The sequence below is a fragment of the Vombatus ursinus genome, unplaced genomic scaffold (assembly GCF_900497805.2).
Source record: "Vombatus ursinus unplaced genomic scaffold, bare-nosed wombat genome assembly UNPS02014821.1, whole genome shotgun sequence".
Classification (NCBI taxonomy): Eukaryota; Metazoa; Chordata; class Mammalia; order Diprotodontia; family Vombatidae; genus Vombatus; species Vombatus ursinus.
The window spans coordinates 31,830,163-31,856,490 of NW_020954599.1; the positions used below are offsets into that span (position 1 = coordinate 31,830,163).

Genomic DNA, 26,328 nt, shown 5'->3' on the forward strand with positions numbered 1-26,328 from the left:
TTGAGCAAAGCTAAGGGTCGGGGGAGGTAGAAATGATCTGGGAGTGCATTCTAGGCATGGGAGACAATCTGTAGGAAGATGTGAATATGGAAGATGGAATGCTGAGTCTAGTTAAGGCTAGTAGGCCAGCATGGCTCTAACATGCATGATTCCCTTCACGTCTGTGAAATATGCGAGGAAAGACAGGCTGGATCCAAATTATTGAAGCCTTAGAATTCCAGACTGAGGAGTTTGTATTTTGGGGGAGCTCTGTTATTTTTCCCCAGAGCAGTAGGGAAGCTCTGAAGCTCGTTGAGCAGGGTAGTGACACAGTCAATGAGGATGGGCTAGGAAAGAGTGAAGAGATCAAAAGCTTGCTGTTGTAATAGGCCAGGCTAGATTTGATAAGAGTTTGTATTATGGTAGTGACCAAATGAGTGGGGCACAGGGCATCTATCTCTTGCCTCCTCAATTTTGCATAGATTGGAGACAGGAAAAGATTTGAGGCAGGGAGACCAATTAGGAAGGTCTTACAGTAGTCTGGGAAAGAGGCCATTCTCACTTCAGCAGGAGGGGTGGTCTTATCAGTAGCGCATCTTCACTGCAGGGTTGTCCTGATCTCAGGGCCCTCCCCTCTTCAAATACTATTTGCATTTCCTTCTTCAGTAAACTTTTCTTCCCCCCAACCCCACCCTATGTGTTACTTGGATGCATAAGTACTACTACTCAGCCAATAAGGATGGAGGAGCCAGAAGCATAGGTGAAATTTCTTTGCAATATTTTAACATTTTATTTATTGTTTATTTATTATTTATATATTTTTTTCCCAACTGGTCCTAGGCTCTTTTTTTCCCTCTTTTCTTCCCACCCCCTTGAATGGGATCTCTGATTTAATTTGTATTGGGAACACTCCATTTATTATTTGTTGTCTGATCATAAGCTTCTCAAAGGCAAGGGCTGCTTCTTATACCATGGAGCTTCTAATCTTTGCTCTATACACTCTATATCTCTTAATTTAGCTTAAGACCTTTATTAGGGTTTTTGGCTGCTATGATGCTCTAAAAAGATACTGTGACCATCCATCCTGAATTTTCTAGGGTGGCCCCGACTGATTCAGCTTAAGGAACATTTCTAGAGTGTTTTTCATAACATTTACACTTTCCTCTGAACAACAACAATGTGAAGTAATAAAGTGTGATTAGCCTTATTTAACAAATAAAAAAAAAAACCTGAAACTCAGAGTTGTGCTTGATTGGCCTATGAGCTGCTGATGATCCCGAAGCTATTAAGGGTTCTAGCTGAGTTAGGTTTCGAATGCGGGTCTCTTAACTACAAATCCCCAGATCTTTCCAGTACACCTGACTGGCAGCCTATCACCTAAAGTAACCTCCGACAGTTTTGGGGGAGGGACCTTTAGCTACTGGGCTAAGATCAACATTAGTTTAGCATTGAAAACTTAGGACTGACTGTTTATCTTTGCAGTTGGAATTGTCCTGAATTGTAATGATCCCTAGCAAGGAATGTGTTTATTTTCTTCAATAGAACACTTAGGCCATGTGATTTCCTCTTTGTGGCCTAGTTCTAGCCACCATATTTACTTTCTCTTGTGTCCCTATTAGACACCCCTCCCCCCAACCCCACCCTATGGGTTACTTAGGTACATAAGTAATACTAAGTGAATAAAGATGGAGAAGCCAAAAGCGTAGGCAAAATGCCCCGTTTTCTCTTTGTACAATTTTTTTTCTTTCAGTTTGTCCTAGTCTCTTTTCTTTTTTCTTTTTTTCCCCTCCTTGAATGGGATCTCCGATTTTATTTGTATTCAGAACACTTCATTTATACAAGATAAGCCCCTGCTCAATTCTTTTGTCTTAGGGAGTCACCTGAGGCATTGATCACACACTCAGTATGTATCAGAGGAGAGCTCAGGTGTTCTGGTCTCCAAAGCCAACTCATACTCCAACATACTGGATGCCTGTTCTAGTTTCTTTACAGTCCTAAGAAGAAGAACTCACATTTCTATAACACTTTTTAAGGTTCACCAAGCACTTTCCTCAAAATACCTTTTGAGGAGAGTAATGTGAGTACCCTTATTCCCATTTTATAAGTAAGAAAAATGAGGTTTAGAGGTATGAAGTGATTGATCTGCCCATGATCACACATCTAGTGTTAGAAGCAGACTAGGAATCCAGGTCTTCAGTGTTCTGTCTAGTGTAACACAGGACCTTTCTTGCATAAGGAGACAACTGTCTGAACAAGTTTGGAAGCCATTTGTATATTCCAGCATTAACTGAGAATCCCTAATGGCTCATGTAGGAGGATTCAATTTCTCAGAGAATTTCTATTTTTATACACAAGTTCCAAGAGTTAGATTCTTTCTGCAATCACTTAGATGTCTGTAATAGTACTTTAATATTTCAAAAGATTGATGATTTCACTTTACAGTGATTAATACAGTACCTGGCATATATTAGGTTCTTAATAAATGCTTGTTTTCTTCTTTCCTTCCTTCTTTTTCTACAGTGATAGAGAAGTCTCGATTATCAAATCACGTATTTGCGTTTCTACTATTATTAACGATTTGGCACATTCTTTGAAACAGTTGTTAGTTTTGTAATTCTTTTGAGAACTATTTGATCATATCCTTTGACTACTTTTGGTATTGTGCATTTCTTTTCTTTTCTTTTCTTTTCTTTTTTTGGCTAGGCAATGGGGTTAAGTGACTTGCCTAGGATCACACAGCTAGTGTCAAGTGTCTGAGGTCAGATTTGAACTCAGGTCCTCCTAATTCCAGGGCCAGTGCTCTATCCACTGCGTCACCTACCTGCCCCCCCCATTGTGTGTGTTGATTGTCTTGGATGTTAAACACTTATTAGTGATATTTGATATAACCCCTCCCCACCCAATTAACTGCTTTCTTTTCTTTTCCTAGATACATTAATTTTGTTCGTGCAAAAACTTCTCAACTTCATGTAATTTCAAAATTATCCATTTTATTTCTTCCTTATTGGTTAAGAATTCATTCCTTATCCATATCTGCAAAAGGTGTATAATGTGTTTATTTTCTAATTTTTATGGTATGGTATTTAATATTCAGATGATTATCCCTTTTGAACTTATTTTGGAGTATTATGTACAATATGGTGCTAAGCTAATTTCTGCCAGTTTTTCTAGTTTTTATCATATAGGAAGTTCTTTTCTAGGTAATTTATAATTTTGGATTTATTGAACACCGAGTTTTGAATTAAATTCTTCTTTTGTTTAATATATTTCATTGATTTGCTTTTCATTTTTAACAAGTACCAAATTGTTTTGATTATTGCTGCATTATAATATAGTTTTATGTCTGGTAGTGCTATTCCCTTATTCTTGCTTTTAGTCATTATTTTCCTTGATATTCTAGATCTTTTTGACCTCCAAATGCTTTTAAAAAATTCTTTTATCTAGCACTATATAGTATCCTCTTGGTAGTTTGGTTGACATAGCATGAAATCTATAAACTAATTTTTCTGGCATTATTATTTTTGTTATATTGTCATAAACCAGTCATAAGCACAGAATATTTCTCTGGCATTTTAAGTTCTTCTTTTTTTTAGAATCACTTGTAATTGAATCTATACAGGTTTTGAGAATGCTTTGGTAGATTGATTTCCAAATATTTTATGCAATTAGTAGTTATTTTGAATGGGACTTCCCATTCTATCATTGATGCCTGCATTTTGTTATTATTATACATAAATGATGTTGATTTTGTGTATTTTTTAGTCTGCAAATTTTCTGAAGCAATATCGTCTTATTTAGTTTGTTTGCTGATCACCTAGATTTTTCTAAGTATGTCATCATGTAATCAACAAAAATAATAGTTTTCTTTCCTCTTTCCTGTATTGATGTATTTGCTTTTTTCTCTTGTCTTAATGTTTTTATTGCTAGCATTTGTAGAACTATTAAATAATAAGTAGGAAAAGAAGACATACTTGCTTACTTCATAGCATTCAGTTTGTCTTTTTTTTTCTTCTTCTGTGACTGTTACATTGTTATAATCATTGTATATATTATATTCCTGGTTCTGTTTACTTTTTGTATCAGTTCATATGTTTTCCATCCTTCTCTGTGTTCATCATGTCTTATGGCATAGTGATCTTCCATAATGTTCATATAATACAGCTTGCTCAGCCATTCCCTTATTAGTGGGTACCTACTTTGTCTTTAGCTTTTTTTTTGCTACAAAAAGACCTGTTATAATATTTTGGTGTATATAAAGCCTTTCTTTTTTATTGTTGGTCTCTTTGGAGAATGGAATCTGGCTCAAAGGGTATGGGATGTTTTAGTCACTTTCTTATCATAATTCCAAATTGCTTTCCAGAATAGTTGGATCAGTTCATAGCTTGGAAGAAAATTTTAGGAAGAGTTTTTTCTCCTGATGACCCAGCTCAAAAACACTCGATCAGCTTTTACACGTACATGCATATTTTTCACAAGCCATGTGGTGATGTGCAATTGTCAAACTCTAGAAGAGAATTGAGACACACCCTCCATCTAACCAGTACTACCTAAAATAGTACTCCCCTCAAGAGTAATCCTGGCATATGGTCAAGCAGACCCTAGTGTGTTGAGAAGTAAAAATAGCTTATATCCTCATCCTAGAATGTCAAACACAAGATGTTTCCGAGAAAGCAAGAAAGGTACATTTGGGAAGAGGAAAATTCTAAGTATATTTTTCAGTAACCAAGATTCTATTCCTGACTTTGCCACTAGCTTAGGTGATGCTGGTCTAATAATTTTTACCTCTCTGTGTTCCAGTTTGCTCATCTGTAAAATGGGGAGATGAAGTCAGACAACTTGAGTTTGAGTTCCCTCCCCCCAACATTTATTACCAATGTGACTATGTCACTCCACCTTTCTCATATTCAGTTTGCTCATCCATTTAATAATGGGATTAATAATATTTCTACCTCGTATCTTACAGATTTGTTGTGAAGAAAGTGTTTTGTCAAGTGTAAACCAGAATGGTTTTAAATGATCACTAAGGGTTCTTCCCATCGGAACATTCTTTGGTTCTAAGGTTGTAGAGAGACACTCGTAAGGCCTACAATTAATTTTTTAAAGAGAAAAATGTGGTTACTTTGAAATGGAAAGGGAATTTTTCTGATGTATGCTGTAGGCCTTCAGAAGAATGGGACTTTCTAGAAGTATGAGTGGGATGAGATTTGAGAACTATTTTCCCTTTTTTTTTCTTTAGGTTTATAAAGATTCTTTCCCCTTTTGACTAATAATATGAGGAGGAGACATTGTGGTACACTTGAAAGAATACTGGTTCTGGAATCAGGGAACTGAGTTCAAATCACACCTCTGATTTTTATTATTACATGTATAACCTTGGGCAAGTTACTTCCTCCTTGGGTTTCCTACCCTATGAAGTGAGATGAGCCTCAAAAGTCTTTTCTAGCTTTAAGTCTGTGATGCTGAGTCTAAATGATTTGACTGAAAAACTATAGTATCTTTATCAAATATTCTTTGAGCTGCATCTGAAATGTACTTTTCTTTTAAGTTCTTAGAATACATAATATTCACAGCCAGAGTTAATATTTAATGATCCATAGATTTGTTAATGGAGCTATGTTCACCCTCACCCGAGGGGATGCTAAATGATATATATGACATTAATATAATGCTAGCTTCACAAGTCAGGAAAATCACAAGGTAAGGTTGTGAGGCTAATATTATCATTTGCACGTTAAATCTATTTTCTTTATTGATGTCAAACACAGTTGATAACTCACCCTCTCCAGCCCTCTGTTCCCTCATGTGTAAAATGAAGGGTTAGACTCCACCGTAGCCCATAACAGATGTCTCAAGCACAAAGACCGCAGATTGCATGTGGCCCACAAGATTCCCAAGTGACTCAAACCAAATTAAATTGTAATTGGGAAATATTTAACAAAACAAATAAAAATGTCATGAACATAGATAATATTACATTTTAAAAATATGGTTTAGTGGTTTAGTAAAAGTATGGTTTAGTGTCTCCCTCTTTCTATTTGAGTTTGACATCACTGGTCCATAAAGTCCTTTTTCCCTCTAAATTCAATGATTCTGTTATCTGGAAAGTTATGGAATCACTGAAGGGGTCTTGGAGGTTACCTTGTCTAACCCATACCTGATGAAGAATTCCATTCATAGCATCCTTAACAACCGCCAACTGTTGCTTGAAGACCTCCAGTGAAGGGAAGCCTTCCCACTTCCCAGAAAAGTCCAGTGTACTTTGGGACAGCTCTCATTGCTAGGAAATTTTTCCTGATGTGAAGCCTAAATATACTTCTTTACAACTTGTGCCCATTGGGTTTAGTTTTGCCCTCTGAGGCCAAAGTAAGTTCCTTGAGAACAAGGACTGTCTTTTGCATTTCTTTATATCTCCAGGATTCACATAGTGCCTGGCACATAGTAGGTACTTAACAAATGACTGACTGTGATACTGCTTCCTTATGACCACCCTCCAACACCTAAAGAAAGCATTCTTCCCCTCCTCCATTGTCTTCTGACAGATCTTTTATCCTGCAGCTAAGCATCCCCTGTCCCAAATAGGAATTCTCATATTTGCCCTTATTTTGTTTCTTCCTGCATACCACAGTTCATAGCAGTTGAGTTGGAAAAGAGCTTTGGAAATATGGTTTAACTCATGCCTGAACAATTAGTAAGTGAGCGTCACTTCACTCGGGGTCATATCAAGAGGCTGGATGAGTTTATGGGAGAGCATCTACCTTATTATTTGATTACTTAAGTGGTCATGTTATGTTATATCATATCATATCTATCTATTCATCTGTCTATCTATTAGTTAACAAGCACTTATTCAACACTTACCATATGCCAGGAACTGTGTTGGCACAAACCCAATTCTATTCTTGAGGTACTTACTGTCTAATGAGGGAGACAACACGTAAATAATTAGATTCTTACAAGGTAAATATAGAGTAGAAGAAAGTGGTCTGAAAGGAATGGAAGATAAGGAAAGGCATTAGCATGTGGAGAGACCTCAAACAGCTTTATTCCAGAAGTGGGATTTGAACTGAGTCCCAAAGGAAGCCAGAGAAACCATATAATCTTCTCTGGCCCTAAGTTTCCTTATGGGTAAAATGAAGGGTTGGACTTCACAAGATACTCTATAACAGAGATGTCAGGCCACATGCAACCCGAAATACTCTTATGTCCTGCCCATTGGAAGTGAGGAGGCAGAGGATTTAAGGCACAAATTGCCTATGAAAAGGCAAGATGGAGGATGGAATATTGCAAGGAAGTCACTGTAGCTAAATCCTAGTGTATGTCGAGGGAAGTTGGGAATAAGGTATAAGAAGGCTGGCTCCTGCCAACAGTATAGCTCACATCCCACCCACACATTCTTATCCTATGTGACTCTTGCCATGTTCTCCCTATCTTCCATAGAGGCTCCACTCAATGGGAGCCTTCCTCTAGGTCAAAATTTCCTAACCTGGGGTTTGTGAATTTAAAAAAAAAACTCAACACACACACACATATGTGTATATATATGTATATATATAAAATACATATGTGTGTATATATGTATATATATAATACATATGTGTGTATATATGTTATATACACATATATATGGTATCCTTTGGAATCCTATGTATTTTATTTTATGGATTTAAAAAGCATTATTCTGAGAAGGGGTCCATAGGCTTCACCAGACTTCCAAGGCAGTTCATGACATAAAGGGGTCCTATTAATAATTTTATTACCTCCATTTTATAGGTTGGGAAATGGAAACATAAAAGTTAAGCAACTTGCGAAGATCATATAGCTAATAAATATTAGAAGCAGGGTAAAAATGCAAGTCTTCCTGACTCTTATCTCCACTTTTTTAAGGCAGATAACTGGTGTGGAGAATAGAGTATTGAACTTGGAGTCAGGAAGACCCGAGTTCAAATCCTGCCTCAGACACAATCAATCCTCAACTTTCATGGGGTTAATATTTCCAGAAAATGGTGCACAAGTAAAAAGCACAAATGCTGATACAGTGAACCTATGGAAAATAGGGGTTAGGTTCCCATGACCACCAAAAACTGTAATCTTTTGCTAGAGATTGCTGAAAATACACTTTTTTGCATATAATTCTTTACAATAAAACATTAATTCTGATAACATGCACTGAATTCTAACAGAGTAACCATGAAATAACCCATAAAATACAGGACACAAAATAAAATGAGTAACACGGAAAACATTTTTCTCACTAGTAATTCTATAGAATTCTGTGACCTTTTGTGCTAAGATCTCAATTTAAAAAGACTAATTTCAGACAATATTCACTTTTCATAACACATGGAATCTATAGTAACGTAAATGCCATACAGTAAATAAAATTCTTAAAACTAAAACATTTTTTAACCTGAATCTTACTTTTCACTGTGTCAGATGGTGGTGTGAGGGTGTTGTACTGTATACTATACTGCTGTAAATCTCCCTGCCTTGGCCACCCTCTCAAAACCAAGGGTGAGGTTGCAGACCGGTCAGGTCAAATATCATCTATGCCACTGATGTTCATGGCTGGTGGATGCCATTGGAGACTGTCCACGTACCAGCTTGAAATAATCTTTCAGTAGTGTCTGCTTTGTGCTCTGTTTGAGATCCTTAAGGGTTTTGGAGTATGGCCACTCCACAAATTTGCACCCAGTGCGCCTTTCATTTTTTCCTCTACTGCCCAAGTGTGTGGTTGCCAATGTAAAAGTGAAAAGGAGTTTACTGGTAAAATCATGGGAATGCTTGAAGTTCTGAAAGTTAAATGCATGAATGTTGAAGATCAATTGTACTTACTAGTTGTGTGATCCTGGGCAAGTCACTTAACTTCTGTCTGAATTTATTTTCTTATGTGTAAAATTGAAGTAATAATAGTAACTCCCTCCTTGGGTGGTTGTGAGGATCAAATGAGATAATTTGATTATAATTATTATTTTTGCTATGCCTGGATATATAATGTGAATTATGGCAGAAAAAAAAACTAGATTAGAGCCAGATGGAGGAAGACTTTAAATGGTGAACTAAGAAGTTTATATTTTATCCCAGAAACAATTGCTGCTGATGACTTTTGAGCGTGAGAGTGTCATGCTAAGACTGGTGTCTTAGGAAGATTATTTTGACAGCTGTGTGGAAAATGGATTGGTAAGAGTAGACTGTAAACCGATCGATAAGGAAGCTATTGCAGGAGTCCAGGACAGAAAGGATGAGAACCTGAAACAGGGTAGGGGTGGTTCGAGTGGATAGAAAGGATTGAATGGGACAGATGTGGATGTAGAAGCGACAGAATTTAGCAACTGATTGCATGTAGGGGTTGAAAGAGGGAGAAGAGCCCATGATTTTTTCTGGGTTCTCTGGGTGACAATAGCAAAACGGAAAAAAAGGGAAGCGTGAAGGAGGACTGAGTTTGTAGGAGGAAAGATAAAGAGTTCCGTTTTCAACATGTTGAATTTGAAATGTTGATTCAATATCCAAGGGAGATGACAAGCAGACAGATGGTAAAGTTGGGGAATTAAGTAGTTCAGATGAGTAGTGATTATGTCCTATATTAAGATGGTGACTGAGAGAATAGAGAAAAGGGAATGGACGTGAGAGATGTGGTGGTGGTGGAATCAACAAGCTTTGATCAATTATGGGATATATGAGAGGTAAAGGAGAGGAAAGAGCCAAAGAAAACCCACAATTATGAACACATCGAAACTAGTTGAATGGTGCTTCTACAGAGACAGTATAGTAATGATAATGGGAATTAATAGTAATAATAATAAAGTCAGCAGGAGGAACCCTTTACTGCTGTGGGCCTTATATGTAAAATGAGGGGATTAGACTGCCAATGGCTTCTGTGATAGGATGGGATTTTGTGAACAGTACTTTTCCCATTAGACCATTCTCATGCCTAAGTTCTTCCATAGACTTCCACTTTCTATTAGTGATGTTTTCCTTTTCTCTGGAGCATTTCAATATTCAAATTGCTCTGGTACAAATATTTCTTACTGATGTTTTAGGGAAAAGGCAAATCGGTACCTAGGCTGGGGGTGGAGGGAGCCAGTTGCTGAAGATATGCAAAAAAAATAAGTGTATTTAAGTTGTGCAAGTTGTTTGTTGCTCCTTTGGGCTAAAGGAAGTTCTGACTAACTGAGAAAGGGGAATATGTGCAGTACAGAAAGTGAAACTGTGTTGAGAAGGCCAACTTTTGGGGCTTTGGTGAAAGCTTCAATCGTTGGGTCCTGCCAAAGAATGTAGTGTTGCTAACGCTGCAGAGACAAAATGTCTAAAATAATGTCAAGCAGTCTGCAGCTTTTATTTCTTCGACCTCTCTCTTAGTGTTCCCTCAGGTAAAGAGCTCATACGATACTTTTTTGGGCCCAATCTTTGGTTTTTATAATTTCCCAACGTGGCATGTAATTATCAATTAGTGCAGCACTTAGAGTAGTGGCCGGGATGAGAGTAGTTGGAGGGAAATCATTTTTATTTTCTTTTTTAAAAAAGCCATCTCTATTATTGTGCCATGAGGAGAATGTACTTTATCTCTGTAAAATTCATGAAGGTTCCTTGTACCTCTCTATGCCGCTGTTTCCACATTGATAGGCAGAATTCACGATTTAAAGGAATTATGGCTTGTCACTCCTTACCTACGTGGAGATAAAACTCAGGTATACTTGCCTGGATATTTGACACTCCATTGGGCTTTCACTTAGAGGATATGTGTGTGTATGTGTGTGTTTGTGTGCGCATGCATATGTGTGCATGTATCAGTGCACAAACTTGTTCCTGTGTATTGCTGTTAGTGTTGAAAAAAGCCACAGTGTCTGGTTTAGTTATAAACTGATGGCAGAGTAATTTGTTAAACATGGCAGAGAGAGTTGAGAACTTTCCAGAGTTGAATATACTTGCTTAGATTGATCTGTTTATCTCCTCCTCATCCCCTGATAAATCAGGTACAACTCTGGTTTTCCTGTCTAATGTTTTCCAGGAGAATTAGCTTTCCTTTGTATACAAGAATACTCTTACCCCTACACCAGGGGAAAATCCCTTTCCAATCCCTTATTCTTGCTGATAAAGAAACCTTTCCCCTCCTGTCATGCATCCATTGGCCCTGCACCCTGTTTTCTTAAGTTGCTGCTTAGGGACCTCCTCCAGGTTGTATAGCTCTTTCCTAAAGTCATAGACAGTCCTGGTGCTATAGTAAATGACTGCTTGGAACACTTGTGTGTAGTTGGGTTAGTTTTGACCACCCCTTGAAACAAAGGAGAGGCAGCATGGTGTAGTAGATGTGGGCAAGGAGACAGAGAGGGCGAGAAGGAGGAAAAGGGGAAGCCAGAGAGATGAGGAGAGAGAGAGGAAGAGGGAGAGGGGGAAAGAAGGAGAGTTTCCATAACCACATTCTTAGGTCTATAGTGCTAAGAAAGTCTGTGTCTCTTCTGTATTTGTTATTGTTGAGTTTCTGCTAGGAGAGGTCTCCAACCAGTATTGAAACAATGGAGAGATAGCACCATGTGGTAGAACTACCGCTGGGCTCAGAGTCAGGAGAACTGAGTTCAAATGTTCCCTCTGTCATTTATTAACTATGTGACTGTGGGCAAGTCATTTAATTTCTCTGAGCCTCAGTTTCCTCATCTGTAAAATGGATGTGGTAATGCGTACATTGCTTATGTCATCAGGAAAACATGTCGTAAACTTTAAAGTGCTACATAAACATGAATAACTATTATTATTATGTAAATATTAATTTACCTATACCTAAGCATTTTTACCAGAATGACTCCTGTGAATCCAGTGCTCTTTGATGAACCTTATCCTAGAAGACTTTGCGATCTGTATTATTTCTTGTTTGTTGGCAGAAATAAGGAACCATAAGTTGGATGGCTGCAGGCAACACCTGAAAATAGACACATTTGAATAAAGCGTATTATTAGAGGGTTAACAAGATTACCAGTTCAGCATGCCTATTTCATCTTTAGGGTCACTGGGATCCCTTGTCCTCTCCTTCTCTGTCGTAAGGTCACAAAGATATAGGAGAAATTGGCTACCTCTTTTTTTTTTTGTATTTTTTTTTTCCTTTTTAGGTAATTGGGGTTAAGTGACTTGCCCAGGGTCACACAGCTAGCAAGTGTCAAATATTTGGTCTGAGGCCGTATTTGAACTCAGATCCTCCTGACTTCAGGGCCTTTGCTCTATCCACTGTGCCACCTAGCTGCCCATGGCCACCTGCTTTTTGATGAGAGCAGTACCTTCTTGGGGATATGACCCACCCTTACACTTTAAAACCAAGGTTTTAAGAAATTTGCAGTAACATCCTTCTGAGGGTGGGCGGTGATGATAAGAAGTACCAAGTTCATGGGACTATACCAGACATGATGGAATTCACAGATTTTGACAAATATCTTAAATCTATTGTTAAATATCTTAAATTATTACAGAGAGACAAGATGGCAGCACTGGCCACTCATTTTCAAATCCTTGCTATTACCTTAAACTTACTTCAGGACTGATATGCACAATCAGTTGTTAACTGCTGCCTCTTCTACTTTTGCTGTATCACTGATATCCATCCCTTCTTTTTATTTGTATTACGACTTTCCAAGTATAGCCCTCTTCCCAGACTATTGCAGTATTCTGCTGACCGATCTTCCCACTTCTATTCTCTCCTCCCTCAAATTCACACTCCACACTCATACCAAACTTATCCTGTCACTCCTCTGCCCCAGACCTTTCATTGGCTCTATCTGAGATATTTGAGGCCTTCCAAAAACTGGAATCCTACTTCTCTAGCCAGACTTATTTCACACTGCTGTCTTCCATGTTCTTTTAAGCTAAACTGGAATTTTTTTTTTTTTTTTTTTTTTACCATTCTCTACACAGAACCAATGCTCTGCCTTCCCTGTACTTTTGTTTATATCATTTCCCACATTTGCAGTATACTTCTCATATTGGTCTAGGAAATCCAAGCTTTCCTTCAAAGTCTAGCTCAGGTGATATTTTCATCATGAAGATTTTTCTGATTCCTACCCCTGCCATTGTGAATAATCTGTCTCTGTCTCTTTTCTCCTCCTCTTCCTCCTTTTCCTTCTTCTTCTTCTCTCTTTTCTTTCTATTCTCATTATAATATCCTGCTTATGCTTCTCTTATGTAATTAACCATTGTTTGTTTTGTGGTTATTTGTGTATATTATTTTATGTTATGAAGTACCATATCCAAGAGGTGATATTGTTGAGAAACATGTTTAGCTAGAAAAGGAGACAGACCAAGACCAGTCACATAACACAAATATGAGAGACAGTGGCTGGACAGACAACATGGTGTGTATGTTGGTACCCCTGAGATACTAAAAAAAGACAAACAAACAGAATAAAGCCTCCATTCAATATACTGGTAATGATCTACGGGAAGAAATGGTAAAAAGATATGGTAGAGATTCCATCTATATCAGTGTAAGGAGTACCCATATTGAAGAAATCACAGATCTGCCAAATTAACCATTATTGCACCACCCCCAGCCATTATGTTGTAATTCCATCAAAACCTTTTCTTATTTAACTTTGTATCTCTCTGTGTGCCTAGCCAGCATGGTGCTCTACATAAGGCAGGCCCTTAATGTCTGTTTAATTAAATTGTACTGGGGACTAGAGTGACTGATAAGATGCTTTGTGAGTGGTTATCTCTAAGACCAATTCACCTTCATCATCTCGAGGCAGAAATATTCCCCCAGAAGTTAAGAACAACAGCAAAAGAAAAGAAAAAAAGAAATCTTTGTAGAAAACTGAAAAGTGACTAAAACAAGTAAGAAAAAAGTGACTCAAATAAATGAATAAATATCATGGACCTAAAGAAGGCAAGGAGGAAGTTCTTGTGGGGAAAGAGCAATAAAACAGATGTAAAACTGGAATCTTCAGAATGATTAATGAGTGTAATAAGAGAAACTGACATAAGAGCAATGAAAATGCTATTGAAGGAAAAAAAAACAAATATGAGACTCTACAGCTTGGAACAGTTGGTAGAAAATCTTAATTAATCAATAGGTTCTTGAAAGACAAAAAAAAAAAATGTAGACCGAACCAAAAAAGAATTTAATAAAACTTTAAAAATATATGGAAGTAGATTTATGATCTCTGAAAATAAAAGTAATGGAGCTAGAGGACAAGGCTACACAAGGTAAGTTTAGAATTTCTGGTCTTTCAGAAAAATATGAAGAAGCGGAATTTAAAAACTGTATTTTGGGAGATCGTATATGAAAGTGTTGAAAACTGAAGACAAAATGTTGGTCATTAGATTCCATAGGACGCCATTAGAGAGGAGGCTCAAATTTAAATCACACAGAAATTTAATTGTCTAATTTCAACTCTTCTATGATAACATCTTATAAACAGGTAGAAAGAAGCAAATCACATTTCAAAATGCACTAATTTGACTTACACAACATTTCTCATTGAAATTGGGAAATTAAAACAGTTTGGATTGATATATCAATATATAACAAAAAGCAAATAAACTGAAGGTTGGTAGAATTGTGTTAGTTGGCAAAAATAGAAAAAACAAATGGTGGGTTTTTATTACAAACAATTTCACAGTTTCTTGTAACAAAAAAATAGAGAGAGGGGCTAGCTTGGATAGGGCCTTTGACATGCAAATCTGGCCCCAAGTACAACCTTAATAAAACAAATAAGATTTTAAAACAAGAAATGATTATATAATGATTCATTGTATTTTACATTCTGCTTGGAGTAAAAAGTCTATTTTTTTGGTCGGTCCTACATTTTTAGAGTGACATAGAGAAAATAATGGCTAGAAATATTAGTGGTACTGTTTGTAATAGCAAAAAATAGGGAATGGCTGAACAACTTGTGGTATATAGATGCAATGGAAAATTATTATGCCATAAGGAATACAAAGAATTTAAAGAAATATGTGAAAACTTATATGAAGTGGTACAAAAATGAATAAAGCAGATCCAGAAAAGTAATACACGTACTGACTATAGCTGCACTAATGAAGACAGTTAGCAACAAAGCAGCTTAAATACAGGGAAGGACATTGATTTTTACCAACTCACCATTAAAGTACACAGTCCTTCCAGGGGATTATGTCTCTATTCCTCTTATTTTCAGGTTTCGTACTTAGTGGTTTGTTTGTGTGTTTGTCCACTATATTAAAAAAAAAAAGTAATTACATCATCTCATTCAATCCTCTCAGCTAAGGATGGCAAAGAAGTGAAAGAGAAGTTATTCAAAGTAGTGAAATTAATTAATGGCAGACCTGGGAAAAATAAAACAAAACAAAAATCTTGTCTCTCCTTCATCCCAATCCAATCTAAATTGCATTGGTTTTTAGTATTTATCCTTCAAAATATTTCAGTTCATTTCAGACCAACAAATATATTTATTGAGAATATTTAAGCATTTTAGTGCATTTCTGGCACATTCATTAAATATTGACTTATGCAGTTGATATTAAAGTATATTAATGTTGGATTTTGCTGGTTACATTCTAGTTTAAAAATAGCTTTTCTGGTTTAATCAGTTGTAAGTCATGCCAAATTACTACCTTCTTCTCTTTTAAAACTCAGTTCAAGGACTCAGGTAGAAGGAAATGATGATCTCACTCACCATAATTTTTTTTTTTACTTTTTACTTTCTATAGGTTAAAAAAAAGCAAAATCTAATTGATAAAAGGAGATAAAGTATTTGGCATGTTAATTTGTATAGATGGTGGAGATTATACTGCATTAAGCGACGCTTGTCCCCATGAAAGATGCAGACTTTGTAGGGCATTACTGCTTTTTATCCCCAGGTTTTTCATCTTGATAGTACTTTTTTATTATGCTGCTAAAGACTCATCTTCATGAGTTCAAATCTAATCTCAGACACTTACTAGCTGTGTGACTCTGGGCAAGTCATTTAATCCTGTTTGCCTCAGTTGCCTCATCTGTAACATGAGTGGAGAAGGAAATGCAAACCACTTCAGTTTCTTTGCCAAGAAAACCCAAATGGGGTCATGAAGGGTTGCATGTGACTAAAATGACTAAAGAACAACAGCACAATAACAAACCAAAAGCTTACCATTGGACGTAGGTGAAGGGGCACTTGATGATATGAAAACTGTTTCATCTCAGCCTCTGCCTTCATGCTTCTGGAGCTGCAAAAAGTTCATGTTGGAGACTGGAACGTGCATCATCAACATAGTACTGCTCACATCTGGCCCACACTGCTCACACCTCTCTATTCACCAGCTTTTCCAGCGAGCAGACTAATGCATAAAATATATAACCATGATCTGGGAAAAGGGGCTGCTTGCAGTCAAAATTTTACTTGAAGCATGGAAGCACCATCTCAGGGGGTCTCTCTCTCTTCACTGTTGTTGTCCACATGGTGAGCCTTCACATTGCCTGGAGGTTGGGTCAGTGCAAAGTCTTCTAGACACTGTGCCATTTTCCATTTGGTTCCACTTGACTACCTTTTACAACCAGCCTTCAACATTTGTACGTTTAATTTTTGTGAATTCAAGCATTCGTGTGGTTTTATTAGTAACCTCATTTTCACTTTCGTGTTGGTAACAGAGCACATTCACAGCTATGTACAATAAAGGAAAAAAATGACAGGCTCAATGCTATGTTGCAAAAAAGAAGAAAGTATTTGTAAAAGTGTTTGTGAATCTGCTCCTTAAAGTGCTAAAGTAAGGTTTCAAGTGTATGATGAAAAGTGGCTAAGTTTGTGGGTAAATGAGATGGTTGTCCCTCCTGCTCTTGCCTTCTCTCCAGGGCTCATGGGGCTGAGTGAGTATCTGCCCCAGCGAACCCCAAGCTGCCCGAGGCAGGAGTTCAGAGCTTGCACAGGGTCTGGGACTTACCTTGAGGTGTGTACTTTTCCTGGGTACACAGAGCAGAAAGGGAGATTTGAGATGGCAGGTGTTGCCCCTTTTCATTTTTTACCTTGGGGTTCTTTTGGCATTACTGCCCCTGCCCTTCCCTGTCCAGTGCTGTGTTGACTGTCTTCTCCATAAAATGAATTTTTATAAAATTAAAATTTTATGGGTTATTGCATGGTCATTGTGTTAGGAAAAGAGCATATTATCAGAATTAATGTTTTGTTGTAAAAGATTATATGCAAAAAAGTGTGTTTTCAGCAGTCTCTAGTGAAAGATTATAGTTTTTGGTGATTGAAGGAACCTAGCCCCCTATTTCTCATAGGCTCAATGTATCAACATTTGCGTTTTTGACTTTTGTGCATGCTGTTTTCTAGGAATGGTACCCTCTCGAAAGTTGAGGGTTGACAGTGTTCTGGGATATCCCCATTGGCAGACAGATGCACTGCTATAAAATCTGAACTTGGGTGCCCCAAGGATCATTTACTCTGACTGGACCTTCTCCTGATAAATAACCTTGGAGCTACTAAATTTGAACCATACATTTTAGCAGTGATTGACCCTGTAGTAAGTGCAGGACAACTATTTTCACAGATACTCGTACATTCTTTCAGCAAGCACAGTTCCTACGCCCAAGGTTAGGCTTCCATCTCCGATGGGCTCCTATCCCTTTGCTTCCATCCTCATAAGCCTCCTGAAAAAGTTTGTGGGAGCCATCTACCTTTGTCATAGCAGCCTAAAGGTATATCTTAACACTCGATTCAAAGGCTTAACATAATTGCTTGTGACTTTTGGTTTGCCTAGCACATCATTAGATCATACAGCTAGAACAGAAAGTGACCTTAGAGGTCATCTTGTTCAATTCCTTCATGTTACAGATGAAGAAACTGAAACTCCAGGAGTTAAGTGACACGTCTAACGTCACATAGGTAGCAATCATTGAATTTGAACTGGAATGCTTCAACCCTAGGCAACTCCCATTTCTCCCTGGTTGGTGATAATTCTAGGGTTTTTTGGGGTTTTTTTGCGTGTGTGTGTGTGTGTGTGTGTGTGTGTGTGTGTGTGTGAGAGAGAGAGAGAAAGAGAGAGAGAGAGAGAGAGAGAGAAAGTCAGGTCATTTTAGAGGACTTTAATTAAAAGAATTAAAACAACTCTGGACATTTCAAGATATACAAAGATACCTCGAAGCTGACTGTCTTGCATAAATCAGTGGCTATTTTTTGTTTGTTTGTTTTGAAAGACATGAACAGTTAACTTCATGTCACCGCTTAAGTATAGCTTGAAACTTGAGTACAAATTTTAATTGAGTAAAGTCGATTTTTAAAAGGGGTTTATTTTCTGGTTGTGCTGGTCTTTTCTGTTAATATTTAAGCTAAGATCTAAAGTAGAGAGTTGGTTTTGTATTCTGAAGCAAGGTGCAGTCAGGTGATGAAGTAAAATCCACTTCTGAAATGCATAAGCCAAGCCAATATGCCATGAGGACTTTAAGAAATGTTTGTTCTTTTCAAATAGATGAGAGATCAATGTTATCTTTCATTTGTGAAATCTTCTAAAGGCATTTTTGGGTAAAAGTTCAAACGATGTTACTATCAAGTCACTCTAAAACTTATTGTTTCAGTATTTTTCTTTAAAAAAATTTTTTTAAATAAACACATAAAGGAAATAACTTTAATTTCCTAGCCACAACAAGTTTGTGGTATTATTTGATGTGAAAAATGTCACGTAACATAGATACATGCTGCATGCATAAGCATACTCTCATTTTAAAAATTTTACTTAATATTTTATTTTTTTTCCAATTACATATAAAAAGAATTTTTAACATTTTTTTTCAAATTTTGAGTTCCAAATTCTCTCCCTCCCTTCCCTACCTCCCATTGAGAAGGCAAGCAATTTGACATAGTCTGTACGTATGTAGTCATGTAAAACACATTTCCGTGTAAGTCATTCTGTGAAAGAAAACACAGACCCCCCAAAAAAAACAAACAAAAAAACCAAAGAAGAAAAACAAAGAAAGTAAAAAAATATATATCTTTGCTCTGCATTCAGGCTCTACAAGTTCTTTCTCTGGAGATGGACAGCACCTTTCATTGTAAGTCCTACAGAATTGTCTTGGATCACTGTATGACTAAGAATAGCTAAGTTATTCACAGTAGATCATCATGCAATATTGCCATTACTGTGTAGAGTGTTCTGGATCTGCTCATTTCACTTTGCATCAGTTAGTGTAAGTCCTTCCAGGTTTTTCTGAGAGTATCCTGCTCAACATTTCTTTTTATTTTATTCTTTTCATTATTTATTTATATATTTATTTATTGGTTTTAGGCAGTGGGGTTAAGTGACTTGCCCAGGGTCACACAGCAAGTAAGTGTTATGTGTCTGAGGCTGGATTTGAACTCAGGTCCTCCTGAATCCAGGGCCAGTACTCTATCCACCGTACCACCCAGTTGCCCCTCTCATCATTTCTTAAAGCACAAGTATTCCATCACAATCATATACAACAACTTGTTCAGCTATTCCCCAGTTGATGGACATCCCCTCAATTTCCAATTCTTTGCTGCCACCAAAAGAACTGCTATAAATATTTTTGTACACATAGGTTGTTTTCTTTTTTCTTTTTTGTCTCTTTGGGATACAGATCTAGTAGTGATATTGCTTGGTCAAAGGGTATGCATGGCTTTATAGCCCTTTGGGCATAGTTCCAAATTCTTTTCCAGAATGGTTGAATCAATATACAACTTTACCAATAGTACATTAGTGTTTTAATTTTCCCACATCTCCTCCAACATTTATCATTTTCCTTTTCTGTCATATTAGCCAATCTGACAGGTGTAAGGCAGTAGCTCAGAGTTGTTTTAATTTGCATTTTCTCATAAATAGAGATTTGGAGCATTTTTTAAATGACTATAGATAGCTTTGATTACTTTGTCTGAAAACAGCCTGTTCATATCCTTTGACCATTTATCAATTGAGGAATGGCTGTTATTTCTATAAATTTGACTTGGTTTTCTATATGTTTGAGAAATGAAGTCTTTACCAGAGAAATTCGTTATGAATGTTTTTTTCACAGTAATGATTGTCAACTATGTGTTTCCCTCCATCCTATTTTCCCCGTTTATCCTACTGTCTCTCTCCTTTTACCCTGTTTATCCTCAAATCTCTTTCAGGCCTCTTTTATGTCAGATAATTTATCCCATTCTGCCTCTCCTTTTCCCTTTCTCCCAGTGCATTCTTCTTTCTCATCCCTTAATTTTTTTTTAGATTATCATACCATCACATTTAACTCACATCTCTGCTTTCTGTTCTTCAGAATGATTGAATCAGTATATAACTTCACCAATAGTATGTTAGTGTTTTAATTTTCCCACATCTCCTCCCACATTTATGTATATTCCCAACTGCCCTAATAATGAGAAAGTTTTTTATGAGTTATAAATATCATCTTCCCTTGTTGGAATAGAAACTGTTTAACCTTATCAAATCCCTTATGATTTCCCATTCCTATTTACCTTTTTATGCTGCTTTTGCATCTTGTATTTGAAAGTCAAATTTTCTATTCAGTTCTGGTCATTTCATCAGGAATGCTTGAAAATCCTCTATTTCATTGAATATTCATTTTCCCTTCTGAAGGATTACACTCAGTTTTCCTGGGTATATGATTCTTGGTTGTAATCCTAACTCTTTTGCCCTCTGGGATATCATATTCTAAGCCCTCCTTACTCTCTGTGGGCTGAGAGGTCAAGAAACCGCCACTGTTGCTACTTATTTGCTAGGGCCTGGGCTGTGTTAATGGGGCCTGAGCCAGACTGCACCTCTCTCACCGTGGTGCAGCAGACCTTTCTGCCAACCTTCTAAATTGTCTTGGGCTGGAAAATTGTTTAACTCTGTCTTTTTGTGGGTTCTACCACTCTAGAATTTGTTTAGAGTCATTATTTAAAGGTATTTGGAAGGGTTTGGAGGAGAGCTCAGGGGAGTACCTGCCTTTACTCTGACATCTTGGCTTCACCTCCACACTTTCATTTTTTATATTAATATTACAAACATTTTCTCTCCCTCCCCTAATCGTCCTCCCACTGAGCAATCTTTCAAAAATTCCTCCTAACAAATATGCATAATGCAGCAAAATAAATCTCCTCATGTCCAAAAATGCATGTCTCATAATGCATTTTAAATCCATCACATCTATGGCAGGAAGTAGGTTGCATGTTTCATCTTTAGTCCTCTGGACTCATGGCTTATCATTGCATTGATCAAAGTTCTACATTTTTCAAAGTTTTTCCTCATAATGTTATCATTGCATAAATTGTTCTACTCACTTTACAATGCATCAGTTCAAGAGGTCTTCCCATTTCTTTTTATATGGCATAGTTACAGTTCATTACATTCTTATACCGTAATTTGTTTAGCCATTCCCCAGTAGATGGGCACCCCCTTAGTTTCCCATTTGGGCTACTATGAAAAGTGCTGCTATAAATATTTTTGTACACATGAATTCTTTTCCTCTTTCATCTAAAACAATTTAAAAACCCTGACATTGGGTAATGCCAGAAAATATCTTTCTAAGGAACATGTATTTTTGAATTTGAAATCCAACTTTCTAATTTCTGACTGGTCAGCTACAGAAAAACCAAAGGCCACGCTTCCTGTTGGTCAAATTACTGGGTACTAAAATGTTCTACTTATGTGAGTTTGAGGCTGAGATAGAGATGTCACGAGCAGTATGAGAGGAAGAGAGCCTAGTTCTGAATTTTTAGTCAGTTGCGCCATGTACAAGCAACATGAATAAATGAAAGAACAAATGAATGGATGAAAAAAAATCCTGCATTTATTAACCACCTACTCTTTGCCAGGTACTACACTGGGCCCTGGGAATAGATGGTCTCTGATCTCTCAAAGACTTTACATTCTAAAAGGAGGAGGCAGACATATAGGGGAATGGTGGCCAGACAAATCAGTTTTGGTGTTCTAGGAGATTCAAAGATGGTGAGTAGAGCTATAAGGCCATTTATTGTCAAACCCTCTCTAGAACCAATGGCAGTACTAATTAGATTACTATTCTCAGAGCAAGAGGCGGAAAAGTGGAAGAAGGTTTATTGGGAGAGCTGAGTTTGTACTTACTGCCTCAACAAGCAGAGCCACTTAACTCCAGAATGGGAGTTCCAAAGTTGAATGAGTTTACTCTCCTAGTAAGGGGAAGGGAGGCATGGTCTCTGGAGGGTGTTGTTCCAAGCCTTGTAGTTTGTCCTTTGTTCTCAAAGAGGACCACAACATCGGGGAAATGATGATAGGACTTGCCATTGACTTTGATTTGATGAGGGAGGGTTGTGCAAAGTCACCAGCATCACTTTCTCTTCCAAAGCCATCTGGGTCTGGTGGCCAGATATAGATCAGGATGACTGGAGATGGCCCTGGATGCAGTGGGAGACCTTGGCCTTTTCAAGTTAAGGTCTTTCCCAGGTCTCAGTTTGTCTGAGGCAATGCCCATTCAATGAATAGACTTCTCTTTAAGAAGTGAGTCTAGGGATGGCCCCTTTAATGAAAAAAAAAATCAAACTGGAAGGGGAAGACCCTCAGGGTTGCTCCCCAAAAGAGAAACGGTTACTGTCTACATTCACTCTGAGCCAGGAGGGCCCAAAAAATAACCATTAAGTAATGCTTGGGCAGGGACCCATTTGTCCAATCAATGAGATTCAGAGCGAACTGGGTTTAAGGCTTGGTCTTTGAGAAAGAAATCAAGCCAGTAAACCCCAAATTAACTAGGTAGGATTCGGCTGTCAAAATTTACTTTCCTTTGGGCAGAACACCCTCAGTGAAGGGGAGGAGAAGAGAGGAGAGGATGAGCTGAGTTGCCTAACTAGAACTGGCCAGCTGGGTCCCCATTCAAGCAGCTCTGACTACTCACAGGTTGTGGTTTGTCCTTTGTTCTCAAAGAGGACCATGACATTAGGGAGATGATGACATGACTTGCAGTTGAATTGGATTTGAGTGAAGGAAGGCTGTGCAAAGTCACCAGCCTCACTTTCTCCTCCAGAGTCATCTGGTCCAGTGGTCAGATATCTATCAGGAGGACTGGAGATTGCCCAGGGTGCAGTGGGAGACCTTGGTCCTTTTTAGCTAAGTTTGTTTCAAGTTCTCACTTTGACTGAGGCAATGTCCACTCAGTTCCAACCCTGAAGAGACACTGAAGAGGCAAAATGCTTAATCTGGTTGGCTGGATGAGATGAGAAGCATGGTCTGAGGTTGACTAGCTATGTAGAGTGAGTTAGGTGTTTGCACTCAGTCACAAACCACAACTTCCAAACTGCAGGGTTGTTGTGAGGTTCAGACGAGATTTGTAAAAAGTCCTTAGCACAGCGCCTGACACGTAGTAGGCACTATATAAATGCTTTTCCCCTTCCCTTCCTTTCTGCATTGACATTTCGCTTGCATTAAGTAGAGGACCCTGGCAGGCTCCAGGTCAATTAGTCTGCTCAATTACAGTTGCAAAAATGAATTCTATTGGTAGCAATGATAGCTGGGCAGCAGAGTAGACTATATTGTGAAATAGGGTTGGGTTTTTTGTTTGTTTTTGGTGAGGCAGTTGGGGTTAAGTGACTTGCCCAGAGTCACACAGCTAGTAATTGTTATGTGTCTGAGGCCGGATTTGAACTCAGGTTCTCCTGACTCCAGGGCTGGTACTCTATCCACTGTGCCACCTAGCTGCCCCCCTCTCCTTTTTTTTTTGAGTTACAATTTCCTCTAATAAAACCAAGAGAAAACCCTTAATTGAGAAACTAGGAGGGACAGTGATTCCAAGAAATTCTAATAACCTGATTGGATTCAGTCTGATTTCTAACATGGATTTAGGATTTCATGGAATCCTAGAAATTCAACACTAGAAGTAATCTTAGAGATCATAAAGTACAATGCTATTATTATAATTATCATCATCATCATCATCATTATCATTATTATTATTACAGATAATGTAACTGAGTCCTGCTTGCAATATTTCAAGTTTTCACATTTTAGAATGTGAATTCCATGTAAATTTGTGTTCCATTCCTGATGAAATGAGGTATGGAGAAATCTACTCAATATAGCCTCTAATCACCTGAGTCCTAGAAGTGGGAGATGCATGTTTTTCCACTTATGCCACAAGTTAGTTGTGTAACCTTGGGTCAAGCACTTAGACTCTGGCCTCAGTTTCCTCATTTGTAAAATGAGGGAGTTGAAAAAGATGATCTTTAAAGTCCCATCGAGCTCTAAAATTCTATGAAATCAATTACAAATGAATAGTGACTATTACCATGGAGGGATATAGGTAAATAAAATCATAGAATTTTAGAATTCAGAGAGACTCTGATGGCCATCCATAGTCAACCCATACTTGGAAAAATATCCCCTTCTACAACATACCTGACAAGTGGAGATCCAGCTTTTGGACTTCCTACCTCAGGGAGTTTACCATCTGATTGTAAGTAGGCATGCCCCACATAATGGTGCCTTATAGGCAAGCCTCACTCTGAAATTAGGTTGCCACCTGTAATATCATCCAACCAGTTCCAGACAATTCTGCCTCAGCCCTGTTGCCCAGTTTAAAAGTTTATTCATATTGGAGTTGTTAGCCTGTTTAGTCTAGAGGATTCATTTTTGGGAGTAGCAGAAGAAAAAGTAGGAAAAATAGGTTTGGAGCAAAAAAAGCTTTGAATGCCCTTCTTCCTGGACTTCCTGTCTCCACTTCCTCTGGCCCTACACTGCCCAGACCCATCCAGTCTGCTCAACTGCTCACGTCACTTGGATGGGTTAGGGATCAATTCAACTCAATAAACTGTTATTAAATACCTACTATGTGCCAGTCACTTTGTAGATAACATATAAAAGGAAGCTGGGAAGGGGGTCAGGGGAAGGAATACTATGAAGTAGCTTGAGGCATCTGAGAGTGAGTGGGGAAAGTCCTGTCCCTGCCCTCTATAAAGGAAAGGAATTTAATGCTCCACCTTTCAGCCTTCTAGTCAAAGGAGAGAGGAGACCGAGAGATTTGGGAAGGTATTGAGGTTCCAAGACTGGGTTAAATGGCAAGATAAGGAGATTTTAGGTGATACCATCTTATCCTGGAACGGACACCTTGTTCACAGTTGTTGAAACCAAGCAGAGCTGCAGATAGGAAGAGGAGAGTGTGAGAGGCGCCATCTTTATTCTGGTGGTATGGAGAACCACCAGGCTTTACCACTTCTGCTACTGCATCCTAATGTCCTCTAAACCTTAGCATCTGCCCTATTTCTATGCCCTGCAGATTCTGAGGCACTATCATCTGACCTGTTGATGTAACTGAAAAAAACCCTTAGTTCTTCTGGGTATTTTTATCCATCTTATAGCTGAACTCTGTTTTATATACTGTCTCCTTCAGTTGGAGTGTGAGCTTCTTGAAGGGAGGATCTGGCTTCCTTTCTCTGATGCCCCAGTGGAATACATTTTAATTCATTCATTCAGCCAAGGAGTTTTTGTGGGTAACTATTAAAAGATTTCTGAACAGAGCAGTGACGTGATCAAAACATTGATTTAGGAAGATTAACTTGCCAGTTACATACAAGAACAGTGGGAAAGAGAGAAGACTTGTAGGAGGCTGCTACAATATTTATGCATGAGATAATATGGGCCTGAATTAAGGCAATAGCAAAGACAGTATAGGGTAAGGGACTCATGAGAGGCTTTAAAAAAAACAAACAAGGGGCAGCTAGGTGGTGCAGTGGATAGAGCACCAGCCCTAGATTCAGGAGGACCTGAGTTCAAATGTGACCTCAGACACATAACACTTACTAGCTGTGTGACCCTGGGCAAGTCACTTAACCCCATTGCCTACCCAACCAAAAAAAAAAGAAAGAAAAGAAAAAGAAAAAACAAACAAACAGAACTTGGTGCCTGATTTCAGCTTGCCAGATTGCATGGTACAATAGAGATAGTAGGTCTGATGCAATAAGTTCATTTGGTCAGAAAATGCCATTTATGCACAGGAAATAGTGTGGGTGAATCAGCAAATAGCATTACGCAGGATGGCTTGAGTTAGTAATGTAATCTTGTTTTTTAGAAGGTAAAAACATAGGATTTAGAATTGGAGGAAACCTAAAAGGTCAATTAGTTCCACCTCTCATTTTTTCAATAGGAGGAAACACAGAGCTATAAAATGGTTTACTTGAGGCGTGGGAGAGCCAGGATTTGAACCTAGGACTTTTGGCTCCAAATCTTTGTATTACACCAACCTTATTTTCCAACATGTTAAACTTCACTTGATATTTTGAATTAAATCAGCTGAAAGCTCATCATCACTATAGCATCATTATCACTTTATTCATTTAATTCTCTGGGCTGTGAGAGCCATAGGAGATAGTATATGTACCAGAACTTTGTAAACCTTAAGGTTCTGTATAAATTCTAGTGATGATGATTATTATTGTTGTTATTGGTGGTAGTAGTAAGAGT

General features: G+C 37.9%; 1 protein-coding gene across 4 annotated transcripts in view; it reads left to right on the forward strand.

Moving 5' to 3' along the window:
- Positions 1–26,328, forward strand: part of IRF2 (interferon regulatory factor 2) — a 133,414-nt gene that overhangs the window by 49,215 nt on the left and 57,871 nt on the right. Inside the window, exon 1 of one of the 4 annotated variants that reach the window (XM_027837401.1) lies at positions 21,761–21,852. The exons of the other annotated variants lie outside the window; for them this stretch is intronic. The gene's annotated coding sequence lies outside the window, so the exon portion shown is untranslated. Of the gene's footprint in view, positions 1–21,760; positions 21,853–26,328 lie in introns of those variants that run through there. 4 annotated transcript variants of the gene reach the window in all.